The following is an 18571-nucleotide window of genomic DNA, read 5'->3' on the forward strand; positions in this document are numbered from 1 at the left end:
TTTTATCATTTACCAATTCACCTTTCAGAAAGATTTTTTTTAATGCAGTCAATGTTTCTGCCATAAAATTTATAAATCGTTTCTTCATTCTTAAATATTGAAAAGAAGGTAACATCAACCTTGCCCCTTACGATGTAATTCTTTTAAAATTTCTACTAAGTATTGGACTGAGTCTTCCATAGAAGAAGTTAACAATTCATAAACTGAAGATTTATTAATTTTTCCTTTTCTAATCTTCTCTACATTAAATCTCTTTCAGTGGCTATTTTTTTAAATATCAATGTAAATGCAAAGTAAAATTGTCATCTACTTGCATTCATATTATCTGGATACTTATAAATGTAGAAAATATAGCTATTGAATAGCATTTTTGTTTGAATATTATGACTGTATTCATTTCACAGGAAGGAATAAGAGGGAATTTGTTTAGATTAATAGGTTGATTCAGCATCCTTGAATTTTGAACTTGGAAACTTTTGCTCCACTGACTTAAAACAACTAAGAATTTTTTGAAGATTTTATTTCATGTTGTTCTACATTCAATAAAAGCTAGAATGACTACTGATCGGTGTGTAAATTATTCTAGAGAATAATTTAGGAATAAAGAATTTCCAATTAAAAAAATTAAAGGTACTTGATTGCATTTATTCATTCAGTAATTCATTGGGCATTTATTGTGTCGTTAGACCTTTGTGTCAGGCACTTGCCTAGGTCTTAAGGATCCAGAATTTTTTAAAAGACTAATTAAATATAATTTTTAAGTAAAGAGATACTGGTATCACCAAAACTTTTTATCTTTCTCAGTAGTAAATCTCAATACTAGTTGATGAAACTCTTCTCAGATTCCACCATGGACTCAGAACAAAATCATAGGGATCTTCTTTTGAATCTTTAATTAAAATCATTTTTAAAAACCAATAATCAAGTTTGAAAATTAAATGTGCCTTTACCTTTTCATTCTTACATATACTTGGCCATTCAGTTAGAATTTATGCATACATATTAACACCTACGCATAAGAGGTATTCCTTCTAATAGGAATTTACAATCTGATCCATTTATATGCTTTGATTCTATTAAAGTAATAAGCACAGAAATAATTTATTTTCAATGACTAGATGATTTAACATTTTTGTATTAAACTCACCATTTTTTGAGTTTTAAAAAATTCATTATATCTTAACATCTTTAGATTTTTTCCCCAACTTGTAAATCCAGACAGAATGACTATTGGCATTTTGGCATGCTTGACAATATTATTAGGGATTTTGGAAGAATCTCAATGGTTCCTACACGTCAAAATTGTAAGGAAAAATAATTATTTATGAATCTCAATAAAATAATTAAAGTCATTCCTCTCTAAGTATTTGAAGCTTGGGTGTTATTGTGAAATTCAGACAAGGATACAAACTGGGGGTTAAAAGAAAATTTCTAGGCCAGGCTCAGTGGCTCAAGCCTGTAATCCTAGCACTTTGGGAGGCCGAGACGGGTGGATAACGAGGTCAGGAGATCGAGACCATCCTGGCTAACACAGTGAAACCCCGCCTCTACTAAAAAAATACAAAAAACTAGCCTGGCGAGGTGGCGGCGCCTGTAGTCCCAGCTACTTGGGAGGCTGAGGCAGGAGAATGGCGTGAACCCGGGAGGCGGAGCTTGCAGTGAGCTGAGATCCGGCCACAGCACTCCAGCCTGGGCGACAGAGCGAGACTCCGTCTCAACAACAACAAAAAAAGAAAACTTCTAATACCTAATGATGTTTTAAAAATTGAAAACAAGCAAATATGCTTAGGACTATGGAAACCCAGTTTCATGAGATAGGACTCGATAGGTGTCTTTGCTATTTTGACATTCTGTGATAGTAAGACTGATTAAATCAAATTCCTATATGAACCATAGTCTTTCATGTATAAACTAAACCATCGCTTTTGCCTCAGACTTACAACACCTCCCCTGCTTTTGTTCCTTTGGCACCTGGGAATTTTCATGGTCTGCTATACTGAATAGGGCTCTAATTTTGTAACTTGGGAGAGGAAAGGGATATAACTCTTATTAGCAAACACGAGGTTACAGAGAAAAGGCTACACGGAATCCTATTTACATAAAAACACCCTACAAACCCTCATGGGAAAAATGATGATGGTTATTTGGGGATTTTCAGTTCTTTGCACAGAAAGGATTAACATTTCTTAACAGAAACAAAACACAACAGGTGTGAGTGACTCTTCAAAACTTACTTTAAAAAAAAATGCACGAAAGGGAATACCATAGGTCTGGAAGCACTAATCATTAATGGGGAGAAATTCTTATTACAAAATCATATAACAAGTTTGCATGGATAAAAAAAGTTAAAAGTTAAATGGTAATGGAGAGTCTGTTAAAAACTAACAGGTAATAATGTATGTCTGATTATTGCTCTATTAAACATTCCAATCTTGATCCTCAGAAACAATGTTTTTGTAACCATTTCTGTCTTTAAATCCTTGGGTAGTTCCATTCATAATTTTAAAATATATACTTTATGTATTAACCTCTTAATTTTCAAGTGTGCAATACAAAATAAAGATTTGTTCATTCATGCTACTTCCCACTTCTTCTTTTACTGAATCCAATTCTGAAAGCTTTTTTACTGCTAAAAAGTTATTTTGTTGGTTAACTCAGTAAAATAGTACACTTGTACTTCTAGTTCTTTTTCCCTTATTTGTTTGCTAATATTATTTTGGTTAACTTACAATACCATTTAAAGTGTAAAATCAAGATACAGATTTTCATTAATCCCAAAAGCTTCCTGGTGCATCTTTGTAAACTATAGTTCCCTCCAACCCCTTCCCCAAACAACTGCTAACCTACTTACTATTACTATATGTCAGTTTTAATTGTCTTGGGATTTGTATTATTTGAAAGATATAGTATGTATTATTTTGTTATTTGATTCAGCAAAATAATTTTTAAATTTATGCATACTCAGGTGATTTAGTAGTGACTTTCTTTTTGTTGTCTTCAAATTATTGAATAAGTTATTTATATATTATTTATAAGTTATGTTATTCTATATATATTCATATATTTCTATGTTCTCAATATAAGTCCATTTTAGATATGTGTATTACAAATATTTCCCCCAACATGTGGATTGCCTTTTATTTCTTAAAAAAATCTTTTAAAGAAAAAAAGATTTTAATTTTGATAAACCTCATTTTATCATTTTTCTTTTATTATTTGTGCTTGTGTCTGGAAAAAATTGGTCTATCTTAAGAATGCAGATATTTCTTCGAGAAAATTTATATTTTTAGTTTTTAACTTTTAGAATTATAACCTACTTTGTGTTAAAAATCTACCACACAAGTATGGATTTATTACTGGACTCTAATTTGTTCAATTAATTATTTTATCTAACTTTTTAAAAATAATACTAGAGTCTTTAGTAATGGATCTAATTGGATAGTAAATATTGAAATGTAACTTTTTATAATGTTTCTGCTTTTTAAAAATTGCTTTGGCTACTTTAATTTTATTTTGATATATAGTTTAGATTTAGCTTGTCAATTTGTACTGAAACATTATGCTCCAATTTTGAAAGAAATTGTGTTGAATCTATGTCTCAGTTTAGAAAGAATTGACATTTAACAATATTGAGATTTATAATTCATGAGTATGGTATAGTATTCACTCTTTTCCAATGTTTACTTATATTTTAGATATTTTGTTAAATTTGTGCCTCAGTAATCAATATGTCTGTATTTTATTATAAATTAAACCATATTTTTGATAAAATCTAGGATGGCACATGAAGTATGATACCATTTAAATTATTTCAAAATATAAAAAATAATGTTGACATATTTAATTTTTAATGATTATATAGTAAACTTATTTTTTAAACATGCATGGAAATGATATACAGCAAATTTGAGAGGGTACTCACTTCTTGGAAGGGGAAGGTAGGGATGAGATAAAAAAGAAGTAGAAAAGATTTTAGTTATATGTTAATCTTATTTTTCTTATAACCTCTGCATATATATGACAAATAAATGTTAACTATTGCACTCAATGGTTTTGTGAATATTAAAATATTTCATAATTAAAGTAAGAGAAAGACTATTGAATATGAAAAGGGTTATTAGGAGACTATCACATTAGACTATAGAAGACAGAGTGGTTCCTAGAACTAGTGGGACAGCTTTGGAATTGAAAAGATTTAGGTAAATTCCATCTATAGTATTCCACAACACAGCACAGATTCCAGAAAAGAGGTAGTAGACAATTTGATGATATTTTATTCAGTCATTAAAAATGGAAGCATGTGGACAATAGCAGTTCTGTTAGTGGCAACTTGAATCTTTAAATGCTAAGGATGATAATTGGACACAATGCCCCAGGTGAGTTCCAAATCTCCACGTATTTCACTTCTGCAACAACACAGCTAAATGTAAACGAAGAAAAGCACACAATTATGTTGACAGGAGGAATTTTAAATTCATACCCTCAAGTGGGTCCTTAAAGCTGCTTGATCTATTTTTTTTTTATCTAATAACTCACCGTGTTTGCTTTTTCAGTTCAGAATTACAAAGTGCTAAATGTGGTCTACACCTGAATACTCAAAGCTCTACATTCTTTTCTTTTCTCTTTTCTTTTCTTTTCTTTTCTTTTCTTTTCTTTTCTTTTCTTTTCTTTTCTTTTCTTTTTGTTCTTAAAGCCCTTCTCCCATTCCTCTCGAAGCATATCTAAATCAAGTCTTCTAAACAAACAATTAATTCTGATTTTTTTAAATTTTATTTTCGTGAAACAAACAATGAAGTTGTAGTAACCTGTTCTGGACGCCATCAACCAAATCTTATTCACCAACACAAGTATATCTCTACCCTCTTTCCTTCTACTCGGTCTCACTATGAGACATCATTTCTCCTTCTGAAGATTAACCTCCTTTACCAATGTTTTTGTTTCCCATACTCTCTTTCATGATTTTTTTCACGAACTATTTTTTCTGCCTACTTGAATGTCTTTTTCTGTTGATTAATGACATATAACCTGAACATATTCTTTACATTTACATTACAAGCTTTACATTAATTAAAATTTGTGCCTCATGTAGATTTTTCCCTAGACTCCTTTCTTTCTTAGGTGAAATTTTGAAGAATGGTCTCTATTTGTGTTCCCACTTTATCACATCCTATTATACCGCAGACAATTTCAAGTGGTTTTCTTTCTCCATTACTCTGATAAGTTTTTTAATGAAATTACTCAATGACCTTCTAATTGCCATATCTAATTGCAAGGAACTTCTAGCATGATCTTATTATATACCAGTCTTCTGTGTTGCTGTCTATGTCATATTCTTTTCATTTACATTACAAGCTTTACATTAATTAAAATTTGTGCCTCATGTAGATTTTTCCCTAGACTCCTTTCTTTCTTAGGTGTCTATGTTTCTTCTTAAACTATTAGGACCCTACTCTGTCTTACTTCCTGTAGTTATGGGACTATTGTTTTTTTAACAGCTTTGAAGATTCTTCTTTCTCCATTTGACCATGATTTTATTATCACCTCATCATTTGTTTTTATTTTTATTTTTACTTTTTGTAGAGACATGCTCTTACTTCTTGGCCAGGCTGATCTTGAACTTCTGACCTAAAGTGATCCTCCCACCTCAGCCTCCCAAAGTGCTGGGATTACAGGTGTGAGCCACTGCCACCAGCCTCATGCTATCATTTTTATTAATTCACATATTATTCCTGGACATTTTTTTATGGGTTATCTGATATTTCTGTGGCTGAGTCTAAAATCTAAATCTTTAAATTTGCCCCTATCTTCAGACTTATTTATAGGCTGTAGTTTGTAGATACAACTGTCTGTTGGAATCTGCACCTTGTATCTCACAAGAACCTCAAAATCAACTTTGCCAAATTGCACCAAAATCATTTATTCCTGAATTCTAATACCATAAATCTTCTCTATGCTTTCTACTACTTTTAGTACATCACTAAGAACTCAGTTGCTAAGATGATAAATCAGTTTTTCTGGACTCTTTCTTCAGTGTTAACACTAATCATTTGCCAAGTACTGCCCAACTTTGCCCTCTCAACCTGTCACAATTTTTCCTACCTTTATCATCCCTAATATTATTGTACTACCTAATTTTTCTATCACCTCTAAGCTGAAAAACTATAATAACCTATTAAAATGTTTTCTTGTTTTCTTTCTTCAAGCCATCTTTTATCATGGCCACTAAGATAGTACAATATACCAATATAATAAAAAATTTCCCCCAAATCTCTTAAATATAGCTTCCCATTCCCAACAGAATAATTTCTCATAATTATACAATGGCATTCAATATTCCCAATATAATGAATGCTTCTGTGTATTTTAACAGTTTCAATTCCCTACCTCCAACCTTGAACTCTAGCAAAATGATAAATTGCCAGTATTTCATAAATACTACATGTTGATATATGCTTCTAGGCCTTTGACCATACTTTTTCTCTTCTTCTTATTTTTATATGTATTATCATTTCCTTATATTTTAAATTGTCTAAATATCATTAAACAGGACATTAAACAGGAATATTAAACATTAAATATCATTAAACAGGACATTGCCACCTGTTTAAGTATGACCTTTATTTCTTCATCTTTCCCAAAACCGGATTAGCATATCTCCTCTGTTGAACTATTAGATTACATGATTGTTTTTAATTGTATGTTTATCTTGTTTCCTTTATTTAATGTCTACAAATACATCTTCCAAAGTAGAGTAAACTCTAAGGCTAGAGATAAAATCTTATCATCTTTTCATCCGAGCTGCCTAACATAACGACCATAAAAATGAAATGAAAATGAAGGCTAACTTTTGTGGTAGGCAGAATCTTAATATGAGTCCCAAGACCCCTAACCCCTTGACATTCATACCTTTTATAATCCTATCTTGTTGAGTGTGGGCAAAACCATGAATATGACGGATTGTACCTCTCATGAGTGGGTCCCAAATCAGTTGTCTTTGAATTAATCAAAAGGGAGACTTTCCTGAATGGGGCTAACCTAATCATGTAAACCCTTAAAGAGAACTGGGCCTTCTGGAAATCGGAAAAACTTTCCTGCTGTCATTGAAGAAGGAGCCTCCATGAGTTCAACAGTGGCAAGGAAATTAATTCTACTAACAATCATATGAGTTTGAAAAAGTTTGCCGAGCTTCAGGTGAAAACTCAGGCCTAAACAACACCTTAGTTGCAGCTTTGTGAGACCCTGACCAGAAGTCCTAGTTAACTGTGTCTGTACTTTTGATCCACAGGATCTCTGAGGTAATAAATGTGGTTTTTTAAGTTGTTAAGTTTGTCATAATTTGTTACATAACAACAGAAAACTAGCATAATTTTAAAAATGCTAAACTACAAAAAGAGCTATGTTTACCTAATTAGCCAAAAGAATTATGGTCATGGGAGAAGGTTTTCAATAGATCTCTTGTGGAGGTCATGGAAATAGTGGCAATTGCAGAAACACCTCTGATGTGTGACCAACAACAATAGCATCATAAGTGGAATAGTGATTGATTTCCACCTGCAGCAATGACTGAATTAAAGAAAGCAATAGCAGACTAGAACAGTAACTAAGGAGTAAGAAAGTAGGAAAGAGAAGAGTTTGAAAACATGGAGTCTTTGTAACAATACAGTAGGGAGACCTAAAGCAAATATATTTGCTACTTTTATTTAAGGTATGATTAAATCAAAGATGGTATGAACCTGGAAAGGGGCTATATTAATTAATGATATTTTACTCTAAATCTAGAGTAATGAATCAAGGGAATAAGATGTGGAAAAGTAGTTTATGGCATACAGTAAGAAGTCAAAAAAGTTCTGGAGTTTGGGATGTTGCCTAGCAACTAGGATGTTGTTCTATAGTCTTTGAGTTTCACTGAACTTATGAAGTTTTGTTGCAAATAGACACAGGGAGGTAAGCTCAGAAAATACAAAATTAATATACCTTTTAGCAGGGCTTTAGGCAGACCTGATAGGCAGACCTGATAAAACAACTCTGTTTGCTATTATTCGGACATAGCTTAGTTATTTCGTTCTATTTCTCTTACCTTTCTATGTCCTCTTTTAGTGTTTACTTATTTGTTGGAGATAATTGTCCTCACTTATATCTTCCTCAAATGACTTTTCTAACCTGGACAAACCATAAAAACAATTTCATTCCCTTTGTTGGTGATTGAGTTACCAAACACTGACCCATGAGACAGGAGGTCAAGTTTTCTGGAGGGATTCTGGAAGGATTCTGGAAGCATTCCTGAGGGATTCTGGAGTTGTCTGGAAGGATTCTTTCTCATACAAAAAATTGGATAGCCAGAGAAGAAATGGCTTATTTTCTTGTTACAGGTGCTATTGGTAGTGGGTTTTAGTTGTTAAATTGTTGTAGCCATTTTGCTTCTGACTTGGGAATAATGCCATGCATAGTTCATGATTCACTGGGAAGTGGAGCTGGAGCTTTAAAATGTAGCCCCTGACTATACCTGCTTCCGAATTTTTTATGTAAGAAAATCTAATTTTCTAGTTATTCAGTCCAGTTTAGGACAGGGTAGTTGTATTAGTCTGTTTTCACACTGCTGATAAAGACATACCTGAGACTGGGCAACTTACAAAAGAAAGAGGTTTAATTAGACTTACAGTTCCTCATGGCTGGGGAGGCCTAACAATTATGGAAAAAGGCAAGGAGGAGCAAGTTACATCTTACATGGATGGCAGCAGGCAAAAAGAGAAAGGACTTGTGCAGGGGAACTCTTCTTTTAAAACCATAACATTTAGTGAGACTTATTCACTATCATGAGAAAAACATGAGAAAGGCATGATTCAATTACCTCCCAGCAGGTCCTTCCCACCACATGTGGGAATTCAACAGGAGATCTGAATGGAGACACAGCCAAACCATATCTTTCTGCCCCGGCCCTTCCCAAATCTCATGTCCTCACATTTCAACACCCATTATGCCTTCCCAACAGTCCTCCAAAGTTTTAACTCATTTCAGCATTAACTCAAAAGTCTACAGTCCAAAGTCTCATCTGAGAATTTCTCAGCCTGAATTTTATTGCCCATATCACTATCAGGCTTTTGGTCAAAACCATTCAAAAATCCTCTAAAAAGTTTCAAACTTTCCCACATTTTCTTCTCTTCTTCAGAGTCCTCCAAACTATTCCAACCTCTGCTTGTTACCCAGTTCCAAAGTTGCTTCCATATTTTTGGGTATCTTTTCAGGAGAACCCTACTCCTGGTACCAATTTACTGTATTAGTCAGTTTTCAGGCGGCTGATAAAGACATACCTAGGAATGGGTAATTTACAAAAGAAAGAGATTTAGTTGGACTTACAGTTCCACATGGCTGGGGAGGCCTAACAATCATGGGAAAAGGCAAGGAGGAGCAAGTTACATCTTACGTGGATGGCAGCAGGCAAAAACACAGAGGATTTGTGCAGGGGATCTCCTATTTTTAAAACCACCATATCTCATGAGACTTATTCACTATCATGAGAAAAGCATGGGAAAGACCTTCATGATTCAATTACCTCCAACTGGATCCCTCCCACAACACGTGGGAATTCAAGATGAGATTTGCATGGGGACACAGTCAAACCATATCAGTAGTCTATTAGTTTCAGTTAGAAAGCATTGAAACATATAATACTCCAAATGTATTTTGGCCTTTAAACTATTTTTGTAATAGGTAGGATTCATTATAGGTGACTGCCTCCTTCTTATCAACTTTGACATCAGAATTTGATTCCTGGGATAGTAAGATGTAGCCAGAGATACAGAATCTCATTACAAAATCATGGTAACTTACATAAAGGACAAGCATACAGCTGTACTGCACAGAAGTGAGCACTGAGTTTGGCAGAATGTTAGAGATATCATGACCTGTTCAGGAAAAATACTTCATTGGAGAACCCCAAAAATTGAAGATGAACTTGTCTTATTTAGTTAGTTTGCTCTATGTTGGTCCCTAATAGGAAACCTGAAAGTAAGACAAAGAGAATAGGGTCTTACCCCATTGAGGCTATTACAATGGTCTCTAATGAAAAATAAACATTTCTGTAATTAAGTTTTGTTTTGCCTTTGATCATGGAAACGCATTTTCAGATCAACTAATATGTTTATTAGCTGTAATAGGAGATTAGAAATACAGAGATAGATGGCCCACAATATTTGTATGTTTATTTAAATTAAAGGAACAAAACTACAAACCAATATAAACCAAATGTCGACTATATTTTTTAATATTCTTAATTCCTGAGCAACTTTTATCAGTTTTACAAAGAACTATACAAACTTTATTATTGTCTTCAAAATAAAAGCTACTCAAGTTTTTTTTTTTTTTTTTTTTTTTTTTTCTAGAAGTTTTAGGTCATCAGCTCCAACCGAAGCCAGCACTTCTTAAATTATAAGAATGAAATAAAATAGGGAGCTCATTTTCTGGTTTGTACAACAGAAAATGAGACCTAACAATAAACTGGTCATCTGGATGTCAGCACGAAATGTTTCAGAAAGGGACATGTCTCTCTTTCTTCTCCTCCTGTTTTTTTTTTTTTTTTTTTTTTTTAAATGAAGATACATGATAGAACAATGAATATGTGAATGTGAAATAAGTTCTAGTTTGTTGAAAGAAAGAATCACTACAGATTTTACCTGATAAATGATTATTCAAACCCCAAGAGATGTTTCAAATAATAAGACAGCTTTGGTAAATAAGTGTATATTAAAAAAAAAAAGACAGGTACTTTCTACAAGAAAGTTATTCTTTTATTATGTTGTTTTCATTATTTGCCAGCAGAAAAAGAGACTGCCTGAATACTAACTAATATCAATTTGGTCTAGTATTTTCCAACAGATGTATTTGAAAGACAAACATTACATAAACCCATATATATCAGTGGAAGATGAGAAAAATGATGCTTAGGGCAATCTGATTATATCCTCTAGTATACAAAGCGGTTTGTATTTCTTTCTGATTATTTTTATGTCCCAATTATTACACTCATTAGTGCCCTTAGGATAAAGCAAAGCAAAACAAAACACAACAAAGACCTGTCTGTCTGAAAATGGCAGACAGGTCTTTGAGGTTATAGATGGATTTATTGGTTCTCTGTTTCTAAATTCCTCAAAAGAACCTGAGCAATTTACTGCCTGAAAAATGTTGAGGACTGAGCACCTGGAGGCCTTTAATAATGATGATGGTAGGAAAGCTATGGAGTTAATTTTCAATGTGAATTATATTGAGTACTCAGGCTCAGAATGAAACTCCTCTGGTGAAAGAAAGGGAAATATAATATTTCCTAAAGAGGTTATAAAATGTTTGTTAGATTCTATGTGTAAGAGGATGTATCAACGACTATAAGAAATAATGCCTCATTCAGGCTCCAGGGAACAATATGAAATATGTCTCAATACCTATTTTTTGTTTTCATTTTTGTACTTGATTTGATAATTTAAAGAACTAGTACAATAAAGATAGGTTTTATTCTTCTTTTTGAATAAACAGTATGGTCCTCTCTTGCCCTAAAAATAATCTGATTTTGTGACTCTACTAAATAAAAATAGCATGCATCATTCAAAATTTCTAACTTAAATAAGCGGCTTTTCATGTCCACAGATGAATATTTAACAGTAAATTCCTGAATGATCATTCGACCATTTATTACTTTTTATTCAATGATATTAATTGAACGTCTATGTGCTAAGCAGAGTACTAGGAGCCAATGATTAAAAAGTGATAAACATACATGTGGCTTATTTATGTGCACTTTTTTTGGTGCGTAGGGTGTTTTAAGAGAGAGCAGTAAATAAATAAGAACTAAACAGGCAGTCATGACAGTGTGTTAAATGCTCTAACAGGAGAAGTACCTATTTCTAGTTGAATTAAACCACATGATTTTTTTCAAAGCACTTAAGCTCTCGAAGGCTCAACCATATCCATAAAGTAGGGATTATAATTTATTACCTGGGTGAAAAAAAATAAGTGAAGCAGATGCTTTCCCGGGACCTCTTGCCATCCTAACATTTATGATTCAATGAAATAAAAATTTTCTGGAAATTGTTTAAAATATAAAACATACGCCAACCACCCACCTCCCCACAAATCACAGAAAAAAAAATCAAGGACACAGAGTCTGACACTATGACCTTGGTTTTCCTTTATGATTTTCCTGGGAGAGGTCTGTTTGGCAGATAGAAATTCACGGTAAGAATGCAGCGGTGATTGGTAATGGTAATTTGCCACAGCATTTTAGTTTTACCAAATGGCTCCATGGTTATCCTGGTTCTACTTACCAGATGAAGCTAAAGTTTCCCCTTTTATGGATAAGCAGTAGGTATTTTTTTAATATGACAACAATTTCTTATTAGTATCTAATATTAGTATTCCTCTGAACAAATTCCATAAAGCAGTAAAATAAATTACTGGGAAAAATTAATAGATTTCTCTAGGTCGTGAATATCTTATGAAGCTTTCAAAACAGTATCAGGAAAGAAAGCTGATACAAAAAAGGAATTGGATACACTTCCAAAGAAGGCACTAATAACTGACATTGGTGGATTTGACATTTTAGCACATATCAAACTTTGTATCAGAGTTTGCAGAATATGGTACTAGCTCTGTGCATTTGCCATATCTTCAAATAAAAGATGATACATGAATGACAACTGCCAATATGTTACTGCATTTTTGTATTTTAAATTTTCTCATTTACATTTTTCTTCCCGTATTTAATTTAAACAATATTTGAGAATATAATTTTAAAATCCACCCCCAAGCAGGCTAGAATGTCATGTATCTAGAATGATTGACATGGATTGCAATATTACTGAGACAGAAGAACACTGGCTAGTCAGTCAATTTTAAAGTTAATTTTAAAAATATATTAATTTTCCTATGAAGGGATGAGATAATTCAAGTTAGTAATGTGGTATCATTATCACCATCATTATTATAGGAATAAAGAAATTGGAGTAGATGACAACTTAGGCCATTTCAAGTGATAATAGCTTTTGGTAGTTATAACTTTATCATAATGCATAAATTAAATGAAACACTCTATGTAGAGATGATTTGAAAATTATAGCATTCTGTATAAAAGTACCTTTCAGGCCATCTGATGGCCAGCTGCTAGTTGATCAGTTAATTCAAACAAATGATCAATTCAGTCTCTTAAAACAGCTTTACTTCTTTTTATAAAAATGGTTGGCTATGTTACTGTATTGATTGATTTTTAAGACATTGTTAGGGTACTGTTATAACATTATTATGAGGTCAGAGCTGAAGTCTTACAGATCAGAGTGTGAAGAAGCTAAGCAGCATTACCCTGAAGCGTTCTCTGTTTAGACAAATCTAACTACAGATGCTCCTCACCTTATCACGGGGTTATGTCCCTATAAGTCCATTGTTAACTTGAAAAGATCCTAAGTCAAACTCTCATAATGTGAAGACCACCCATACTACAGAATGGTTGGAAATAGATGTGAAAGAACTAGTGACCCAAACAGCATGGCATTTTCCTTCTGACTGAGGGAAAAAGAGCACCCATAAAACAATAGCAGTTCAAGGTAGGAGACTGCTGGTCCACGGTCATGTTGGGAGTATATTTGGGAATCTATTGTACCACTCAGGGAATCATTTAACTAAACAAATGATTGCTACCTTTCCCTCAGATTGCTAGAAGGATAAAAGCTGTCATTTATTAAGCACCTACTTGGTATCAGACACCTCTTTATGTGTTATATTATTTATCAATTTATTTAACAAATGTGGGCCTATGATATGAAAGGCCCTGTTCATGGCATTGAAAATACAGCAATGACTGAAATAAACAATATTGCATTTTCATGGGGCTTACAATCAAGTGGAATTGGATTTAAAAAAAAAAAGAAGAAGATTAAGATAATTTCTGATGTCATCAGTGGTAAGGGGAAATAATACTGTAATGTTGCAGAATGACCAGGGCAACTTGGATCAGTGGAGTCAGAAGGTTACATTTGTTACAGAGCTGAGGAATGAAGAAACAGTAGAGTAATACTGTCAAAACAAAACAAAAAGAAGAATTAAACTGCATGACTTTTGCTGCAGAGTTCCATGATGAGGGCAGAAAAAGTGTCATGAGATTTAATAAAACACAGATCATGGCAAACTTTGAGAAGATATGATTACAACTGAAATGGTTGAAAATGAAGATATGGAAGTAGAGACAGTATATAGAAAACTCTCAATTAGTTGGGCTATGAAATAAAACTGGTAGTAGAGGGAGAGAAATTTGTGCCCAAGAAGTGACATTTTAGTGTTGTGAGATTATAATGACAGGTATAATCTTGAAGTATTAATAATACAGAAAATGAAGATAATGGAAAAATAACATTGATGGTTTATAATACGCAAGGTATTTTTCTGAATGCTTTACCTGAATTATTTAAATTTATCGCCATAACATCCTTTCAAAAAAGATATACTATATTGCATCTTGTTTTACAGAAATATGAAAGAGTGAGATGAACTACTTTCCAAGGTTTTACACACAGCAAATGGCAAAGTAGTCATTTAAACCCATAAAATTTGAATATTCACACTCAAAGCACCCTAAATATAAAAACCTCCTCTTATAGACCACTGCAAAATCAACAAACTCCAATCTCCCTAAAGTTATCCAACACTGCATTTGTTTTGGGATGAAGAAAAGGGGAAGTGAGTAAAGGAAATCATTACATAAAAATTGCCAGCCCTAATGTACATACCTGGTTATATTTCAGGAAGCCTGTATGGTCTTTTGAATTGAAAACTCCCTATTTTGCTGCCGGGCGCGGTGGCTCATGCCTGTAATCCCAGCACTTTGGGAGGCCGAGACGGGCGGATCACGAGGTCAGGAGATCGAGACCATCCTGGCCAACACGGTGAAACCCCATCTCTACTAAAAATACAAAAAATTAGCCGGGCCTGGTGGCAGGCGCCTGTAGTCCCAGCTACTTGGGAGGCTGAGGCAGGAGAATGGTGTGAACCCGGGAGACAGAGCTTGCAGTGAGCTGAGATCCGGCCACTGCACTCCAGCCTAGGTGACAGAGCCAGACTCTGTCTCAAAAAAAAAAAAATAAAAAAAAAGAAAACTCCCTATTTTTAGTTACATGGCTGTGGCCAAGTTCCAACATTTCTGAGTGTTAGTTTTCATTTTGTAAAATGGAAACATTAATGATTCTTTCAGTGGATTTTTGAGAAGTAAACTATGTCATATATGTACAGGTGTTTTCTCAGCTATAATATGCTATACTTCAGCAACATAGCATGACAGGTTTTACTATGATTACTATTGTTACGGTTGAGTGTTGGACTATGGCAGCCATTTCTGAATTTTACCTCCTTTGCTGGATACTCCTCCATTCCCTTGTTGGAGGAAAAGAAAACAGGGTCTGAAATCTATGTAGTAAGTCACCTGGATTCTCTCTCCTTATGTGGGTTGGGTTTCACTAACAGGAGGCATAAGTAGGAGAGTAGGAGTTAGAGAGAAAGGATATTCTCTCCTGTCTGGCAGTTTTGAAATAGCTCTCGAGTTTTTTACAAAAAACCATACATCCTGTATGTATCTTTGGTTCAGTTAATCGTTCCTTTCTCTTTTTCCTTTAAGACTGCAGGTGGGGACATCTTTCTACTTACTGGTTCCCTATGCCTGTTTTTACCTTGGTCTCTTCATTAAACACTCTTTAATTGCCCTTTCTGACTACACCAAAGTTTTTTTTTTTGTTTTTTTTTTTTTTTTGTTTTCCCCCTTGGCCTACATCCTGTCTGATAATGTTGTCCATGAACAACTCTCATGGTAGATATTCTCAAGGTCTTCTTGTTTTTCTTTTTTTTTTTTCCTGCAGTGGTTTTTAATCTTTTTCCCATGGCTCCTTTTAATAACCATCCTGTCCAGAGCATCTTGGCATTTTAAGTGTTGATTCCATTTAAAAACAAAAAGCAAAGTCACACAAACTGTCAACCATAACTTTTAATAAGCATGAAAAAGCCTACATTAAAATCTAAGTTAAGTATAGACAAAAGTTATCAACACTATTAAGTATACATGCTGTAAAGACCTTCTAGATTTTGTATCCTGTTTCGTTATATCCTCAGATCAGCAGAAGGTTTAAATGCTAGCATGGTTAAAACTACCAGCTTTTCCTTAGCGAATTGTTTTTTAAAAGATATTGAATAAACCCTGATATAAATTATTCTTCTGTATTACCTACTGAAATATAAGCTTTTATATTTAATTATATTAATATATATTAAATATGTTTAATTAATTGAATATTAGTTAATATTTCTATTGAATATATACTGTTATTTATTATATTCATTTTTATATTTAATTATTTAATAAAAGTAAAATGAATATTGTATTATCATGTGAAGTAGGACTCAAGTGTCATATTTTTCAGCAGTAATTACCAATTGTCTTACTACAATTTATTTAATAGTTTATGTTTTCTCCACTTGGTATGCAATATCAACTGTATGATAAACTAAATTTCCATATGGTTATTCTTTCCACTGGTTAATTTTTCTGTCCTTACTCACAGCACCATTTTAACATAGATCTATAATAAGTCCTGATAGCTGTTTGGACACATCTCCTACACCTTGTTTGTTTTCCTTAAGAATGCCTTCACTATTCATGATGCTTTGTGTTCCCAGTCAAATTTTAAAGTTAGACTGTCAACTACTATATGAATATGTTGGCATTTTAATTTGAATTTCTTTAAATCTATTAATTATTTTGGGGCAGTTGACATCATTGTGATGCTGAAACTTTTAATATCTCCTATTTATGTAAATGTTCTTTACTGGCTTTAAATTATGTCTCATAATTTTCTGAGTCTTATAAATATTTACACATCTAGGTATCTCATTTTGTTTTGCTACTGCAATCTGTAGGTTTCAAAAAATTTTATAATCTATTAATACACTTGGGTATTCATTTGTATCCAGTTGCTAAATCTTCTCATTAAATATAATAATTCATTTGCAACTTTTTTTACATTTTCTATGAAATCTAGTGTATATTTTTCTATGTAGATAATAATACCATCACAAATAAAGCATATGTTTTCTAGCACCCTGGCAGTTTTCATATAAATAATTATAATGTCATTTAGTTCTATTTTTAAAACTTCTATTTTGATTTCTTCTCAAATAAGTTATTTAGAACTTTTACAAACAGTCATGGTTATTGTTGCACCTTATTTCTAATTTTATATCATTTCTTTATTCATATTTTCAAGAATTATGTATTTAAAAATGTAATATCAGTAAAGGTACAATCACGAGGCAGTAACCATCTGTTATTTGACAGGGAAACTTCAAAATAAATACTTAGTACAATACAAAATGATTAACTACCAAAGAATTGAAACAAAGCCTTAAGGGGCCCCTTTACTAACCTCATAACGCTGCGTCTCCTGAATGCCACTTTCTCAATAAATGGAATCATCATTTATCCTGAGGACCAATTTAGAAACCTCTGTTATTTTTAGAAACCATTTATTCTCATCTTATCAACTTATCATATAGTGAAGATTCTAGGCCCATCCAATCAAGTTTTCACATTGCCACCTAAGTAATATTTTAGAAATGCAAGTTTGATCATTTCTCTCTACTGTTTATAATAGTTCAATGTCTCCTTCTTCCCTTGAGGATAGAGATCTTTAATCTGCCATAAAAGAATCTTTAATGTCTGGTTGAATCTGGTTTATTACCCACTTTCTGCCTTTTCTGCACTGAATTACTTGACAGGTACTAATGCACAATGGACTTAGGTATGTATATGTCCTACAATCTATCTTTCACAAGATTTTTAAATATATTGGTTCTTTGTATATTCAACATGGAGAAGTTTCACTCTTTTCCCCAAGTCTCTTTTCTGATAAATTTATACTTGACTTGTTCTGTTACTATCTTCAATTTCAGTTAAGCTGTTTGCTCAAGGTTATATATAGAAAGTTATAGATTCAATTGTACTGCTTAGGTTTCTGATCTTTTAACTATGCTATTATCTGAAGGACAGAGAGACTCCACATCATAGCATGCATAATGGAGAAGTAATTCTAAAGGACACTGTTAAGAATTTCGTATGTTTTAAAAAGAAGCACAGCTTCTTAAAATAATGAAATTGTACTCACTCAGAAACTCAATATGTAATATCTACTCTTCTTCCAGCTTCCTGGGTGTAGCAGTTTGGAAAAAAAGAGCTGTATTTGTTGTCCTTGTAGTATCAGAAACAATACAAATCTGCATGCCTAACAAATCATTTGTGGGACAATGGCAACTGGGTAGACAGCTTAAGAAAAACAGGAAACAAACCTCATCATACTTTAAATATTAATCAAAACAATTTTTCTGTAGGAAGACTTATGGTGAAGCTGAGATCAACAAAATGAGTCATATCCGGTCCAGAACGAGTCAGGCATACGGGAGAAGAAAGTGTCAATTTAGGATTCATTCTACTACAAGGAGAAAGGTTATGTAATTACAATAAAAATAAATTATATAAAGCATAACAAAATCTTATGAT

At 33.0% G+C, this 18571-nt stretch overlaps 1 long non-coding RNA gene across 1 annotated transcript in view; it reads right to left on the reverse strand.

Moving 5' to 3' along the window:
* LOC115892238 overlaps positions 1 to 18317 on the reverse strand; it is a 47539-nt gene extending 29222 nt beyond the window's left edge. The window contains exons 1-2 of the long non-coding RNA XR_004052129.1: positions 18180 to 18317; positions 17442 to 17499 (exon numbers count right to left, since the gene is read on the reverse strand). This is a non-coding gene — a long non-coding RNA (uncharacterized LOC115892238). The remainder of the gene's footprint in view (positions 1 to 17441; positions 17500 to 18179) is intronic.
* Positions 18318 to 18571: the final 254 nt, after the last annotated feature.

Source organism: Rhinopithecus roxellana, chromosome 12 (assembly GCF_007565055.1).
Source record: "Rhinopithecus roxellana isolate Shanxi Qingling chromosome 12, ASM756505v1, whole genome shotgun sequence".
Taxonomy (NCBI): Eukaryota; Metazoa; Chordata; class Mammalia; order Primates; family Cercopithecidae; genus Rhinopithecus; species Rhinopithecus roxellana.